The sequence below is a fragment of the Fringilla coelebs genome (assembly GCF_963513975.1).
Source record: "Fringilla coelebs genome assembly, chromosome: 1".
NCBI classification, from domain to species: Eukaryota; Metazoa; Chordata; class Aves; order Passeriformes; family Fringillidae; genus Fringilla; species Fringilla coelebs.
The window spans coordinates 571,055-586,350 of record NC_140028.1 but is presented as its reverse complement, the minus strand read 5'-3'; the positions used below and the strand labels follow the sequence as shown (position 1 = coordinate 586,350).

Sequence of the window (15,296 nt, the reverse complement as noted above, 5' to 3'; positions counted from 1 at the left end):
TGGAACTGGAGCTATCAGAAAACCGGAATTCCTTATCAGCTTGGACCCACAGCAGATCTCTACTGGTCCTGCAGCTCAGGGGACACTCTGCCATGGGGTATTTATTGACCACATTTATAAATATTCATTAGAAGGGGTTTCTTAACTAATGCAGATACATCACTTTCTCTGGAAATCATTTGCATGATTCTGCCTCTTTCTGGAAGTCCTTTTTTGGTAATGGAGGGTCACCCAAAGGGGTTTCTGGGTGTGGTTTTCACTGATTGCCCCAATATGCCAGATGACCTTTCCTGCAACTTCTGCTTTTTGCAGGCGCTGCTCCTTCTGTGCTCCAGAATTTGCAAAAGATCTTCACTGGAGTTTCTTTATCTGTTTCTCCATGGATTCCATCTATGTTTGTCCTGGGTATCCATGCTTCTGCCTCCTTTCCTTGCTTTTGCCTGTACATCTTTAAGCTCTATCCAGCACCATTAAGGGATCTGAAACTTTCTATACTCTCTCTTATTGCTCACCCCCCACAACCCCAATCCCATGGTCCCATGTCCCCCCAGTTTCCCCCAGTCCCATTCCCCACTTCTCACTGAGTTGCTGCCACACCTCAGATACCAGTTGGGGTCCCCTATCAGATGACATCCCTGTAGGCACCTTTAGCCTGGGGATGATCTTGTTGGTGTGGCAGGAGAAGTTCTGGACCCTAAAAAAAGGGATCCACCAACACCAGGAGATACCTGAGCCCATGTTGGCATAATAGCTCAGAAAAGCCACAGCCAGTAATCCCTGGGAGTGTTTCCTCTTTCAGAGAAGGCGGAGGTGATGGTTTTGAATTCAAAGGGTTCTTTTGAAAACAGGCATTGCTCTGTAACAGACCTGACAATTTTGTCCTACAGACACTGAGGAACTGAGGCCACAGACAAGTCTGTCCCCATCTCATGAATTCCCCAGAACTTTGCTGGTGCTTTTCTCCTTTCCAAACTGCAGCACCAGTTGGGAAGGGCCTGACCTGGTTATTGCGAGTTACCTCTCACCCACCCGCCCACCCTCCTTGTTTATTGAGGACTTTTAGATAAGCAGCCAATTTTCAATCTGCCCAACTCTATCCAGGCCTCACCTCTGGCGGTGAAATTCCTGTCTCAGGAATTAGCACCAGGATGCTTTGTTGCGGAACCTCATGTGCAGCTTTATTGCGAATATATTTCCCACATGGATTTGTCAATCCCCAAGCTGGTGTGCCCTGCACTGTAGTACAGCCACTTCATTGGGCAGCTGGGTGGTATCAAGGAGGGACAATATTTGTTGTTTATATTTAATTAGAGATCCCTTTGCTGTTAATTGAATTCTACGTCTCCATAGGGCTCCATGGACATGATCAAAGCTCAAAGTAGATGGTAAGTGAGTTTCTACGTTTGCATGGGACTGTGGGATTGGGGATTGGGGATGTGGGCTGTGAGCAATTAGAGAGAGAACTAAAACTTAAATCCCTTAGTATTTCTGGATAGAGCTTAAAGATGAATGGGCAAAAGCAAGAAAAGGAGGTAGATGCCCAGGATGAACATGGATGGAATCCATGGGGGAACAGATAAACGGGATTCCAGTGAAGGTCTCTTTTGCAAATTCTGGAGCACAGAAGGAGCAGCGTCTGCAAAAAGCAGAAGTTGCAGGAAAGGTCATCTGGCATATTGGGGCAATCAGTGAAAACCACACCCAGAAACCCCTTTGGATGACCCTCCAGTACCATAAAAGGACTTCAAGAAAGAGGCAGGAGCATGCAAATGATTTCCAGAGAAAGTGATGTATCTGTACTAGCTAAGAAGCCTCTTCTAATAATTTTTTTTATTTTTTATGGTGGATAAATACCCTGTGGCAAATTCCCCACCTGAGCTGCAGGACCAGTAGAGATCTGCTGTGAGTCTGAGCTGATAAAGAATTCCTGGAGGCTTTCTGATACCTGCAGTTCCATCAGGAACTTCACTCTGGCTGATTTCGATATCAGGGGCTGGTGGACACCGGGGACACCATTGGGACAGACATGGGACTGGGACTGTGGGCTGGGGCCATGGGGGACCCCAGGGGGACATTGTGGGACCAGGGAGTGACCTCTGGATTGGGGTTCGAATCCTGGAGTGACCTGAAATGGGTAATGGGACTGGGGCAGGGCTTGGGTCAGGGAGGGGGACTTGGGAGGCACTGGAGCCAGTGAGGGAGTGACTTTAGGAATTTGGGTGAATTCCCAGCGAGGCCTAGGGTCATAAAAAGGTAGCAGAGGATGGAGAGCCGGCTTGAGTTTCTGTGGAGTCCTAGGGGGACAATGGAAGAGTAAATACAGGACAGGGCGGCTGGTGGGGCACTGAGGGGACAATGGGAAGATCAGGGATTGTTCCCAGGGTTTGGGCTCGAGCTGAAACTACTGGGGGAAGGGACAAGGGACTGGGAGTAGGGTTGTGGGGCTGGTGGGCACTGGGATGACACTGGGAGAGTAAAGCAGTTGGCTCCCAGGAGGGCATTTTTGGAGTGGGATTGGGGTCCTGGGGGGCACTGCTGGGAGGACAGGGTGTGACATCAGAATTTGAAATAAGTTCCTGGGGTTCTAGGGGGACACTAAGGGTTAAGGAAGGGGGTGCCCCTGGACATGGCCTGGGACACCTTCGATGACCAGTACAAGGGCTGTGGCCATGCCATGAATGCAATGTTGCCGGACTTCTACAGCATTGAGCACCAGAGGAATTATCTCTTTGCCTGGGGCTGGTATTATGCTGATGCTGAGTGGTGCAAGGGGCTCTCATGTGTCCCCTCTGGCATCCCATTGGCAGGCTGTGGCTCTCATGACCTACACATCGCAGCATGTGTACAAGGAGTTCAACGCAGCTCTGCACATGGCTGGGCGCTCCCACCAGGAATACCGGAACAACTTCCACTTCAAAACGCTGCATTTCCTGCTGACCCAGGCCCTGGTGACACTGAGGCAGGCTCAGTATGGGCAGTGTCACCGCTTGTTCTGGGGCGTGCATGATGTTCATTTCCAGGCATGGCAAGGCCAGAGGGTCAGATTTGGTCAATTCATATTGACATCGCTGCATAAAGAGATTGCTCTGGAATTTGGGGCAGACACAATTTTTGAGGTGCACACATGCCATGGCGTGGACATCTGTCAGTTCTCCATGTTTCCAAGGGAGGAGGAGGTGCTGATTCCACCCTTTGAGACTTTCATGGTCACCAAAGTCACCCGGAATGGGCAGAAGGCATGGATTAGTCTTCGCTCTGCCGGGACCTTCAGCAAATACGACTGTGCATGGCTGTGAGGTGACAGCACAGGGGACAGCCTGGGTTAATGGGGACACACACTGTGGCCATGGGGGACACCATGATAAGGCACAGGGAACAATGACACTCACTGGGCAGGGGGGACAGGGACACATATTGGGTTTATGGGGAGAAGGACACCCAGGGCTGGTGACATCGAATATGGGGGCACCCATTGTGGGCATGAGGGCAAGAACATCCATGAAAGGGTGCAGGGATGGGGATTCCCACTTCTGGGATGGGACAGGGACAGGAACACCCTGGCCAGGGGAGGGCAGAGTTTGGGCCCCCCTGTACTGGACCTGTTCTGCCCCTCCAAAACAGTGCAGTTTGGATGGCCCCGTGCGCGGGACAATGGGTGGATCATGACCCCCCATGGCACTCCTTGAACCCCTGCAACCTCCTGTCACCTCCCATGGCACTCCCTGACTTCCTGACCCTTGTCATCCATAAGCCCACGATGACCCTGTTGACCTAACTAGCCCCTCTACCCCCCATACCCCCCACCCACAACATCCTGTCACCGGTCACCTCATGGCCCCCATCTCTCCTGTAATGCCTAACCCCCCCATTATGGCCATTCCCGACCCCTTCACTCCCCACATGGTTTCCCATTATACCACTCTTTGTCCCCCAGGTGGAAGCATCCCCAGGGCACCTTGTCACCTCCGAGGATTCCTCCTGGCCATCAGACAACTGGCTTGGGCCACCAGGGTCCTGTGAGCTCTAGGCCATCAAGGTTACTGTAGTCACTGTGGTCTATGTTGCAACCAGGGCAGCTACGATCACCGCTACACAAGCCACAAGGCTACCACAGCCACTGTGACCGCTGTGCACACCAAGGCCATTGTGAAAAGCAATTCTATTAAATGATTCTATCATAACAATTCCAATAAATAATTCTGACAAAGCCAGCAAAAAGTGACAATTCCTAAGCAGGGCTCGATGTCACTCCCCACTCCAACACTTATGGGTACATCTCTTTCTCTTAACGTCGAGGAGGATCCTTGGAGAGAATCCCTTCCCAAGGGAGGAACCAGATGCTCATTTTGTTTCCAGCAGGAAGAGGGGAGAGGAATCTCTGTCTGAGAGGGGACTGGACATTTCCAGGGTCAGTTGAGGGATGGCCAGGCACAGCTCTGGTGGTTTACCCTCAGTTGTCAATTTGAGGTTGGTGTTTTGAGCTGGTTTTAGCCCAATTCAGCACGAAAATGAGCACAAGGGCCCTCTCAGTGCAGCCCTGATGGCCACAAATGCGGCATTGTCTCTTGAGTACATTCCAGAAAAAGCATGCTACCACATCCTGCACTTCAGGGGGACCTTAAAGGCTGGAAATTGGGAGGTTCAAGAGGTCAAGGGCAGGTCCTGCCCCTGGGGAGGCACAGTCCCCAGTGTCATTCCTGACTGGCGGGGACCTGCTGGGGCATCTCTGGAGAAGGACCTTGATGTGCAGGTGACCAGTAGAAGTGTCTGAGTGTGCTGGGGCCAGGAGAGATCCAGGGGGTGTTGGAAAGAGTGGGGCTCTTCCCAGCCCAGGGATGCACATCAGGACTGCCCTGTCCACCACTGCCCAGTGCTGTGTCCAGCTCTGCCCAGTGCTGTTTCCTCTTCTGGGCTGCTCTGGACACGATCCTGGTCTCAGGGATGACACTGCCTGAGCTGGGAGGTTGGGCAAGGTGCCCACTCTGGGTCCTTCCAGCCTGACCCATTCTGGGATTTGGGCATTCTGGCAGTTGTGGTTCAGGAATTTTCCACCAGAGGGCAGCAGCGAGTGCGGGGGGAAATCAGTGGCACTACACATGCTCTGCCCCCAGCTGCAGTTCTGGGTGTCAACAGCAGGTGGCAGCACGAGCTGCTGGTGCTGCTGAGTGCCTGCCCAGCCCCATCCTGGTCCCGGAAGCTCTGCAATGGTTTGGGATGGAGCTACCTTAAAGCCCGTCCGGTGCCAGCCCTGCCATGGGCAGGGACATCTTCCCCTGGGCCAGGCTGCTCCAGGGCCCACCCAACCTGGCCTTGAACCCTTCCAGGAGTGGGGCAGCCACAACTTTGTTGTAGATGGGTAACATGAAGATTGGCTCTCACAATTAAGGGATTAATATATTTTGCATAAAAAGAGAAGTTTTGTTGGAGTATGATTATTTTGTGGTTTCGTTTTCGGACACTGTTTTCCCATTGTCCTAGGGTGATATTATGATGCTTGTATCCCCAATCATGTGTTTTGTTTATGCTTGATATTATATTCCGTGCACTCAACACTGGCTGGGAGTGAAGGTATGGAGAGGAAGAAGCACAGAGTTTTGTTATCAGGGACTGGACTCCGCCTCCACAGTCTGCTGGCACACTGTTGATGTGTGGGCATGGATGGGGCAGAACACTATGCTCCTTTTGCTGTTTTGGTTGGTTAGTTAGTTTAGCTAGCTGAGGCAGTCCGTGTTTTCTCTGGACTGTTTTTCTTTCCGTTTTCTTGGAACCTGCTTGAAGCCTGCTCCAGACTGGGACCTGGGGAAACATTGAGAGCTCACACTCTGTAGCCTGCGGGGGCCTATTCTGGGCAGCAAGCTTTCCCAGCACGGGAGGGACTGGTAAAAGAGTGACCACCCCCCGGAGAGACTTTCCGGATTTATCGTCTCTTCAGAGCAGCGAATGAATTTTGTCATCTGGTGTTGTTAATTTTGTGTGCTGGGGAGTGCTTGGCCTCTTAAATAAACAGTTTCTTTCCACTTCTCTACAAGGAAATTCCTTCCCAAACTGTCTTTTGGGTTGGGGGGGGTGGGGGGAAGGCATGAATGTTTGATTTCTGGAGGAGCCTCTTTTTGAGGTTTTCTCCCAAATGTTCCTGAAACTAGGACACTCATAATCTCCTTTTCCCCCTCTCTGTATTGTTGCCACCAGAAGGCCCTGGTTGTCAGGGCTGTCAGGGTCATCTGGAGGGAGGGCTGTGTACCTGTGCCCCTTGCTTGGGGCAGTTGGGAAAGGGCCCAGTCTGTTGCTGGGGAGCTGTGGTGTGACAACACCTCACCTGCAATCAGACTGCAAGAAGGTCTCCACCAATGGACAGCAAGGAAGAGTCAGCTGGAAGACTTTGGGAGGGGCCAGGGATATAGAAGGAAAATTTTTGTGTGTGTATGACTATTTATGGATATGTATTTGGCTGATGCAATTCCAGGGTTATAAAAGGCAGAGCCGCCATTTTGTGGATGAGACTCTGGCTGCAGCTAAGCACACCATTTAGGATTCAGGTGGAAGATTTTTGCAATTTACCCTTTGAGCAGAAAAATTCACCTTGCCAGAGGTTTCCTTGCACAAAGGAGACAGAAGAGCCCTGTAATTTAATTCATGAACAAAGGAAGACGCCATTTCCCTATGGGGTATCTCAACTCGCTGGATGACACAGCCTCTTTTTTTATCCCAATTTCCCAGCCATATCTTCCTCTCCCTTTCCCCATTGGCTGAGGTCCTTGGAAGGTGCAGACTTCCTAATCCAGCCACTGCATGACCCCCTTGCTATGCACCCCACAGTTGTCTAACACAGACACATGACCATTAAAATGAGCTTTAATCCCACCCTCTGTGGGGAAATTAATATTCATAAGCCTGTTAAGTCTTCTTCTTCTCATAGTTCAGGAATTTTGCAGGATCTTGGCTGAGCAGCAGTCTGTGTCAATGAGGAACATTATCTGAAACTGATCGTTTATCTGGTAACTTCCTTATCTACAAGTCCCTGGTCCTATCTACCACCAGATTTGCACAATCTGTTTTTGAAGAAACATTAGTCTTATTCCTTTCAGGATTGGATTTATTTGGGAGCGGAAATAGAATTTGTTTGTGTTTAAACCCTGAATATGTGGGAAAGCCCAGAATTTGGGCAAGAATGCAAATGAATGAATTTCTCATGAAGTAAAGGGCAGTCAGGGAGATGTTGGGGGAGAGAGGGGGTGGGGAAGAGTTTTGGTTTTCCTCTTCTCTTCCTCTACTCTTCCTTCGTTCTTCCCTTTTCCTCCAGGGAAAATGGCAGTGGTAGCCTTGGTGACCAAATTTTTCAGGGGGTCATGGCGGCCATGGTGATCATGGAGACCATGGTGACTGTGAGAAACAACTGCTCACTTTAAAATTTTTAAACGTTTATTAGACCTCAACAAACACAACAAAAGGGCCGAATAAGGAAAATAGGCAGCACTGGCTGACTTCCAGAGGCTCATCCACAAAAAGCGGCTTTGCCTTTTATGCCCCCAGAGTGGCATCAGGCAACCCTGGCTCTCCCAAAATCTGCCATTGAACCCTTCGTCACCGTCCATGGGTGAAGACCTTCTTGCAACTCGACTGGAGGTGAGGCAAGGCATGTCACGCCTCCCCAGCAACAGGCTTTCCCTATTCCAAACTGCCCAATGCAAGGGGCAGAGGTACATACCCAACCTCCACATGTCCCTGGCAACCTTGAAACCAGGACCACTTGGTGCCAACAATAGAGAGGGGGGAAAGGGAGGCTATGGAGAGAACAGAGGGTGTCCAAAATGGAAACCACAATAACATAATCATACATCAACAAAACTTCTTTTAACATGTAAATGCAATATTCGTCCCTTAATTGTGACATCCAATCATCACATTACCCATCTATAGCAAAGATGTGCCTGCCCCAGTCCTGGAAGGGCTCAAGCTGCTCCACCTGGGCCAGCTGCTTTCCCTGGGCCAGGCTGCTCCACAACCTGCCAGGCTGGGCAGGTCCTTGAGCAGCCTGGCTCAGGGGAAGATGTTCCTGCCCATGGCAGGGCTGGCGCCAGAAAGGCTTTAAGGTAGCTCCATTCCAAACCATTGCAGAGCTCCTGGAGCTGGGATGGGGCTTGGTGGGCACTCAGTAGTGCCAGCAGGTGGTGCTGTAGTCTGCTATTGGCACCCGGAACTGCAGCTGGGAGCGGTGCATGTGCAGTGCCACTGCTTTCCCACACTCACTGCTTCCTTCCTGTGGACAATTCCCGAACTGCAAATCCCAGAATAGGTCAGGCTGGAAGGATCCAGAGTGGGCACCTGGCCCAACCTCCCTGCTCAAGCAGTGTCATCCCTGAGACCAGGATTGGGTCCAGAGCAGCCCTTCAATGGTTGTGGCACTGGCCAGAGCTGGATTCAGCACTGGACAGAGTTGGACAGGGCAGTCCTGATGTACCTCCCTGGGATGGGCAGAGGGGCACAAGCACTCACTGACCACCTGGTACCACCCCTCCTGATACCCCCTGATCCCTCCTGGTCCCAGGAAACTCAGCCAGTTCCACTGGTCACCACCTGTTGCAGTGTGTTGCAATTTCCTGTTTTAGACTTCCCAGTCCTTTCCCAGGTAACAATACCTTCTCCTTTCCCCACCCCTTGCCTCTTCCTAAGTGATGTCCATATAGTTTAACATTCCAGCAAGGGCGTCGTGTGATTGGCAGAAGTTCAAAAGATGCTTCTCAGCCCTGGGGTCATTGGCCTGTCTAAGTGTGATTGTCCCCTGAGACACACCCTCTCCTACCTGGTTGGTGGCCTACATATCCTCTCCCTTCCCCCTCCCCCTGGGCTTAAAAGGACCTGGAGACCATGTGGCAGAGATTCTCCTGTAGCTGTACCAAGATTCAGAGATCTGTGACCCTGGAATAAAGCTCTGGATTAAAACTCTACGGTAGAATCCATCTCCTTTTCTCTTCACCTAGCCTAAGGATTTTCACCAGAGGTAAACCTGAGTTCCCACTAGCCTGGACTTGTTCCCAGTGCCTAGCTGCAACATCCAGCCAGCCGGAGGTATCTCTGTGGTGAAATACCAGAGCTGTTGCCGCTGGTCAAGCAGCAAGGGCCAGATGTGCTCAGGCACGTTCCATCCAGTAATATTGGGATATTATTCCAATAAACACCAGCACCCCCAAGTCTTTCTCCAGAGCTGCTTCAGCTGCTCCACCCCAGCTGGGACTGGCACTGGGGACTGTCCCTCCCAGGGACAAGACCTGCCCTTGCACTCTTGATCATCCCAATTTCCAGCCTTTAAGGTCCCCCTCAACTGAAGGATGTGGTAGGATGCTCTTCCTGGAATGTGGCCAAGAGACAATGCCCCATTTGTGGCCATCAGGGCTGAACTGAGATCGGCCTTGTGGTGATATTGATGCTGAATTGGGCAAAAATCAACCCCAATACCCAACCCTGAACTGACAGCTGAGGCTGAAGCACCAGAGCTGTGCCTGGCCATCCATCAACTGACCCTGAGCATGTCCATTCTCCTCTCAGACAGAGATACCTTTCCCATATTCCTGCATGGAATGGAATGTGTGTGAGGTTCCTGTCTCGGGAAGGGATTCTCCCCAAGGATCCTCCTCGACATTAAAAGAAAGAGATGTGCCCATAATTGTTGGTGTGGGGAGTGACATTGAGCCCTGCTTAAGAATTGTCACTTTTGGCAGGCTTTGTCTGATTTATTTAATGGAATTGTTATGATAGAATCATTTAATAGAATTGCTTTGCACAATGGCCTTGGTGGCCACAGTGGACACAGGGGCTGCGGTATCCTGGTGACTCAGGGAGTCTTGGTGATCAAGGTGGTCACAGTGGCCTTGGTGGTTACAGGGACCATGGTGGCCAGAGTGGCTGTGGTGGCTCTGGGAGCTTTGGAGGTCTTATTTCCATGGGGGTCTTGGTGATCTTGCTGATTGTGGAGGCCGCAGTGATGACAGGTACCTTGGCATCCATGATGGCCATGGTTGTCACAGTCACCACAGTGACCACAGTGACCTCGGTGGCCTTGGCGGCCTTGTGGATCAGAGGATCCTCGTGGCCACTTGCAGGGATGTGGGACAAGGAGGAGTTCTCTGAGGTGGAAGGGGGCCCTAGGGATGCTCCTACCTGGGAAAGAAAGAGGGGCATCAGGGGGACCATGGAAGGAGTAAAGAGGTGAGGGACAGCCCTAATTATGGTTCAGGGGTTACAAGATAGATGGGGCCATGAGGTGACAGGTGACAAGGTGTCACCTTGTCACCTCATGCGTGTGGTGGGATATGGGGCCTGGGGTATAAGAGGTGTCACAGTGGGTTTAGTGGTTACAGGGGTTAGGAGGAGTCAGGGAGTGCCATGGGGATGGCAGGGGGTGGCAGGGGGTGACAGGCATTCAGGGATTGCTCTGGGGGTCCCAGCCCATCCACGTCCAGCACAGAGGGCCTGTCCCCAAAGCACTGGTGAGGAGAGACAGGGTCAGTACGGGGACGTCCCAGTCCCAGTCCCTGTCCCAGTCCCTGTCCCTGTCCCTGGCCATTCCTGTCAGGGTGTCCCTGTCCCTTGCCTGCCAAGCAGCTCCCCATCCCCGTGCCCTGTCATGCATGTTCCTGTCCCTATGGCCACAATGGGTCTCTCCAGACTTGGTGTCCCCAGCACAGCATGTCCTTGGCCCCAAACCCTCAGTGAGTGTCCCCACAGGTGGCAGGGAGTGTCCCCAAACTCCCTGTGTCCTGTCATGTGTGTCCTCAGCCAACAGTGGCCGTCGCCAGTTCTGGGTGTCCCTGGGTGTCCCCAGATCTGGGTATCCCTGTCTTTGTCTACAGCTGTGGGTGTCCTTGTCCACGCACGCAATGTGGGTGCCCCTGTCACTGTCCCCCATCCCCCATCCCCAGTGAGTATCATTTTCCTCTGACCCTTATCATGGCTGTCCCCATGCCCACAGTGAGTTTCTGCATCCTCCCAGGCTGTCCCCTGCAGTCACCTCAATGCCACTCGCAGTTGTATTTGCTGAAGGTCCCAGCGGAGCGGAGCCAGATCCATGCCCTCTTCCCATCCCAGATGACTTTGGTGACTTCAAAGGTTTCATATGGTGGGATCAGCACCTCTCGGTTGTTAGGATCATAGGAAAAAGCCTGGATTTCCACACCATGGCATGTGTGAAGCTGGAGAATTGTGTCTGTCCCGTAATGCTGGGCAACTTCTTTGCTCAGTGACGTCGATGTGAATTGACCAAACCGGATCCTCTGGCCTTGTCGTGCCTGGAAACGAATGTCACGCACGCCCCGGAACACATGGTGACACTGCCCATTCTGAGCCTGCCTCAGTGTCACCAGGGCCTGGGTCAGCAGGAAATGCAGCATTTTGAAGTGGAAGTTGTTCCGGTATTCCTGGGGAGAGCGCCCGGCCACGTGCACAGCTGCGTTGAATTGCTTATATAGGTACTTCATTGTGTAGGCCATGACAGCGACGGCGTGGGCTGGAGATGCCAGAGGGGACACATGGGAGCCCCGCTTGCGCCACTCAGCCTCGGCCGTCGCCCAGGTCTTGGCAAAGAGAGGATTCTTCTGCAACTCAAATTTGTAAAGGGATGGCAGTGCCTTGGTCATGGCAGGGCCGCAGCCCCGGTACTGGTCATCGAAGGAGTCCTGGGCCATGTCCAGAGGCACCACCTTGACGGCTGCGGTGGCCACGGTGATTGCCAGCAGTGCCAGGGTGTGAGCCAGGAGGGCCATGGTAGTGAATAGCCACCGAGAGCAGTGTGGGACACTGGGGGACAAAGAGGGACACACTGAGGGAAACCTGAGGTGGCACTGGGATGCATGGCAAGAGTTCCTCTATGAGGGACTGTGGAGGGGAACTGAGGTGAGCCTGGAGCAGGGCTGAGGGGCAGCTTGGGCCAGAAGACCTGTGGACACATCCTGGGATACTGATCCCAAATCCTGAGTTTATTCCTGGAATCCCCAGGGTCCCTCAGAACCCCAGGGCAACAATCCCACTCCCAAGGTCCTATGTACTCTACAACTGGTATCCCCCTAGTGACCCGCCAGAAACTTGATCCAAAATCTGGGGTAACTCCCTGTACCCCAAGCAGTGTCCTCCATGACCCCAATCCCACTCCAACAATGCCCACCCTGCACCCCACTGCTGTGTGCACCCCAGTGTTGTCCCTGTGCCCACAAGCCCCAAAACCCCACTTCCAGCCCTATGTCCCTTCCCCCCTTTTGTCACCCCAGACCCTCTGCAGTTCCCCAGCCCAAACCCTGGGAACAATCCCTGACTCCTCACTTTCCCCTCAGTGCCCCATCAGCCCCCAGTCCCAACCCCAATCCAGTGTTTACCCTTCAGATGTCCCCACAGTGCTCCCCAGGAACTCATTCCTGTTCCCACACCTCTTCAGACCCCTTATGACCCCAGGCTCATCAGGAATATCACCCAAATTCCTAAAGCCACTCCCCCCCACCCCACTGTGTCCTTCAGCCCTCTCCCACACGCCAGTCAAATTCCCAGTCCCATGAGCCTTTTGGGGTCACCCTGGGACCACAACCCAAATCTGGGTATCACCCCTCTTTCCAAAGCATCCCGCTGGAGCCCCCCATTGTTTTGCTCTGCAACCCCAGTACCATGTCCCTCCCTCAAGTTTCCCAGTGTCCCCCAGCCCCTGATACCGAAATCAGCCGGAGTGAACTCCTTGATGGAACTGGAGGTATCAGAAAGCCGGAATTCTTTATCAGCTCGGAGTCACAGCAGGTCTCTCCTGGTCCTGCAGCTCATGGGGGACTTTGCCATGGGGTATTTATCCACCACAATTATAAATATTCATTACCATGAGCTTCTTATCTCATACAGAAACAGCACTTTCTCAAGAAATAATTTGCATAGCTCCACCTTTCTCTGGAACTTCTTTCATGGTCCTGGACAGTCATAAAAATGGGGTCTCTGGAGGCCCTTTTCACTGAGTGTCCCAATATCCCAGATGACCTCACCTGGAACGTTTGCTTTGGGCAGGCACTGCTCCTCTTCTTTTACAAAAAACCCTCACTGGAGTTCCCTTTACCTCTTTCTCCACAGGCTTCAGCCATGTTCAACCTGAATATCCACACTTTTACATCCTTTTCATGCTTTTGCTAGTCAGTCTTTAAGATCTATCAAACGCCGTCAGGGAAAATGAATCTTTCTAATTTTTTTTCTCAATTGACATATCAGAGGACATGTGGCATTCTTTTCAAAACAACTCAATCAGCCAGCATTGGACCAGATGAATGAGGGCTGTAGCAGCAACTGTTCTCGTAATCCAAGTGGCCAGGAAATCCAATTTGGGACAAAAGTTTATGGCATATACTCTGCTCACTGTAACTATAAGAAGATGTGGAACCAAGGGCAGAGCTCGCAGTGTAACAAAGAGATCTGGAATTGGCAGTGAGAAAGAGAGCAAACATAGGAACTCACTTGCCATCTGCTTTGAGCACTGCTCAAGCCCATGGAGCCATATGGAAACAAAGAAGTCAATTAACAGCACAGGGATCGTAAATTAAATCAAAAGAACAAATATTGTTCCTTCTTGGTTCCACCCACCTGCCCAAAGAAGTGGCCGTGCTACAATCCAGGGCACACCAGCTTGGGGACTGCCAAATCCGTGTGGGAAATTGATTTGCAGTAAAGCTGCATGAGAGGTTCCGCAACAAAGCATCCTGGTGTTAATTCCTGAGAAAGGAAGTTCACCGCCAGAGGTAAGGCCTGGATAGAGTTGGGCAGATTGAAAATTGGCTGCTTATCTAAAAGTCCAAAATAAACAGGGACGGTGGGCGGGTGGGTGAGAGGTAACTCGCAAGAACCAGGTCAGGCCCTCCCCAACTGATGCTGCAATTTGGAAAGAAGAAAAGCACCAGCAAAGCTCTGGGGAATTGATGAGATGGGGAACAGGTCTGTGGCCTTGGATCCTCCATGTCCATAGAACAAAATTGTCAGGTCTGTTACAGAGCAATGCCTGATGTGTTTTCAGAAGAATCCTTTGAATTCAAAACCATCACCTCCAGGCATCACTGGAAGAGGAAACTCTCCCAAGGTTTACTGGCTGTGGCAAATGGAAAGACAGAAACTTCCACACATTCAGGAGGGTTTGATCTGCAGCCTTGAAAGGAGCTTGAATTGATGTAAGAATAAAGTACACAGACATTAGGTAGAAAAATCCTAAACTTATGTTTCTCAAGTTGTGAGTAAGAGCATGCCTTAAGTAAGTAAGAAAGTTTATTGGGTAAGATGGTGAAGGGTCTATAGCTCAGTAATGTGATTACATAGAATAAGTGAAGAGTTTAAGGGTTATGATAGAAGTAAAGGTGTGCATGAGAGTTAGAGGCACATTGGGTAAAAACCTCTGCAGTGCCATAGAAGTGAGTAAAGGTGATAGGTTAGAAAAGCAAAATAGCAGTCCATTGGATTAGAATGTTATATAGTGTCTTGCAACCAAGAACTTGGGACTACTTTGTGCTCTGGCTGACTGCCTGCTCCTTTAAAATCTCATGACCTCTGAGACTGATGTTTATCTGAGCAATAAATCCTTCTTAGTCCAACAGTAGACCCATCTCTTCATTAAAAGCAGCGACAATGATAAATGTCAAATGGATTTTCTGAGTTACCACGCAAACATGGGCTCAGGTATCTCCGGGTGTTGGTGGACACTGTCTTACGGGGTCCAGAACTTCTCCCATCACACCAGCAAGGCCGGGGAAGATGCTGAGATGACTTCCCGCCCACTCATCCAAGAGATCACCTCCAGGCTCTAGGTGCCTACATGGATATCATCTGATAGGGAACCCCAACTGGTATCTGAGGTGGGACAGCAACGCAGTGAGGAGCTAGGAGAGGGACAGGGGGTAACTTGGGGCATGTGGGACAATGGGAACAGGATTGGGGTGTTGAGGGGGTGCGAAAAAGGAGAAAGAAAAGAAAATTTCAGTTCTCTTAAGGGGCTGGCGAGAGTTTAAAGACTGACTGACAAAAGCAAGAAAAGGATGTAAAAGTGTGGATATGCAGGATGAACGTGGAGGAGACTGGGTGCAACCAGCCTCTTTATTGTAGGCATTTAGATAAGCAGACAATTTTCAATCTGCCCAACTCTGTCCAGGCCTTACCTCTGGTGGTGAACTTCCTTTCTCAGGAATTAACACCAGGATGATTTGTTGCGGAACCTCTCATGCAGCTTTATTGCGAATCAATTTCCCACACAGATTTTTCAGTCCCCAAGCTGGTGTGCCCTGGATTGTAGCATGGCCACT

The 15,296-nt window shown here is 51.3% G+C and overlaps 1 protein-coding gene and 1 pseudogene across 2 annotated transcripts in view; one reads left to right on the top strand and one right to left on the bottom strand.

Moving 5' to 3' along the window:
* LOC311158825 (NAD(P)(+)--arginine ADP-ribosyltransferase 2-like) overlaps window positions 1-15,296 on the top strand; it is a gene marked incomplete at both ends in the record, with an annotated part of 38,792 nt that overhangs the window by 12,379 nt on the left and 11,117 nt on the right. The window lies entirely within an intron of this gene.
* On the bottom strand, window positions 9,874-11,756 carry LOC311151856 (erythroblast NAD(P)(+)--arginine ADP-ribosyltransferase-like; annotated as a pseudogene). Its single transcript has 2 exons — window positions 10,961-11,756; window positions 9,874-10,155 (listed from the first exon to the last, which is right to left on the bottom strand). The product of its transcript is annotated as an erythroblast NAD(P)(+)--arginine ADP-ribosyltransferase-like (transcript).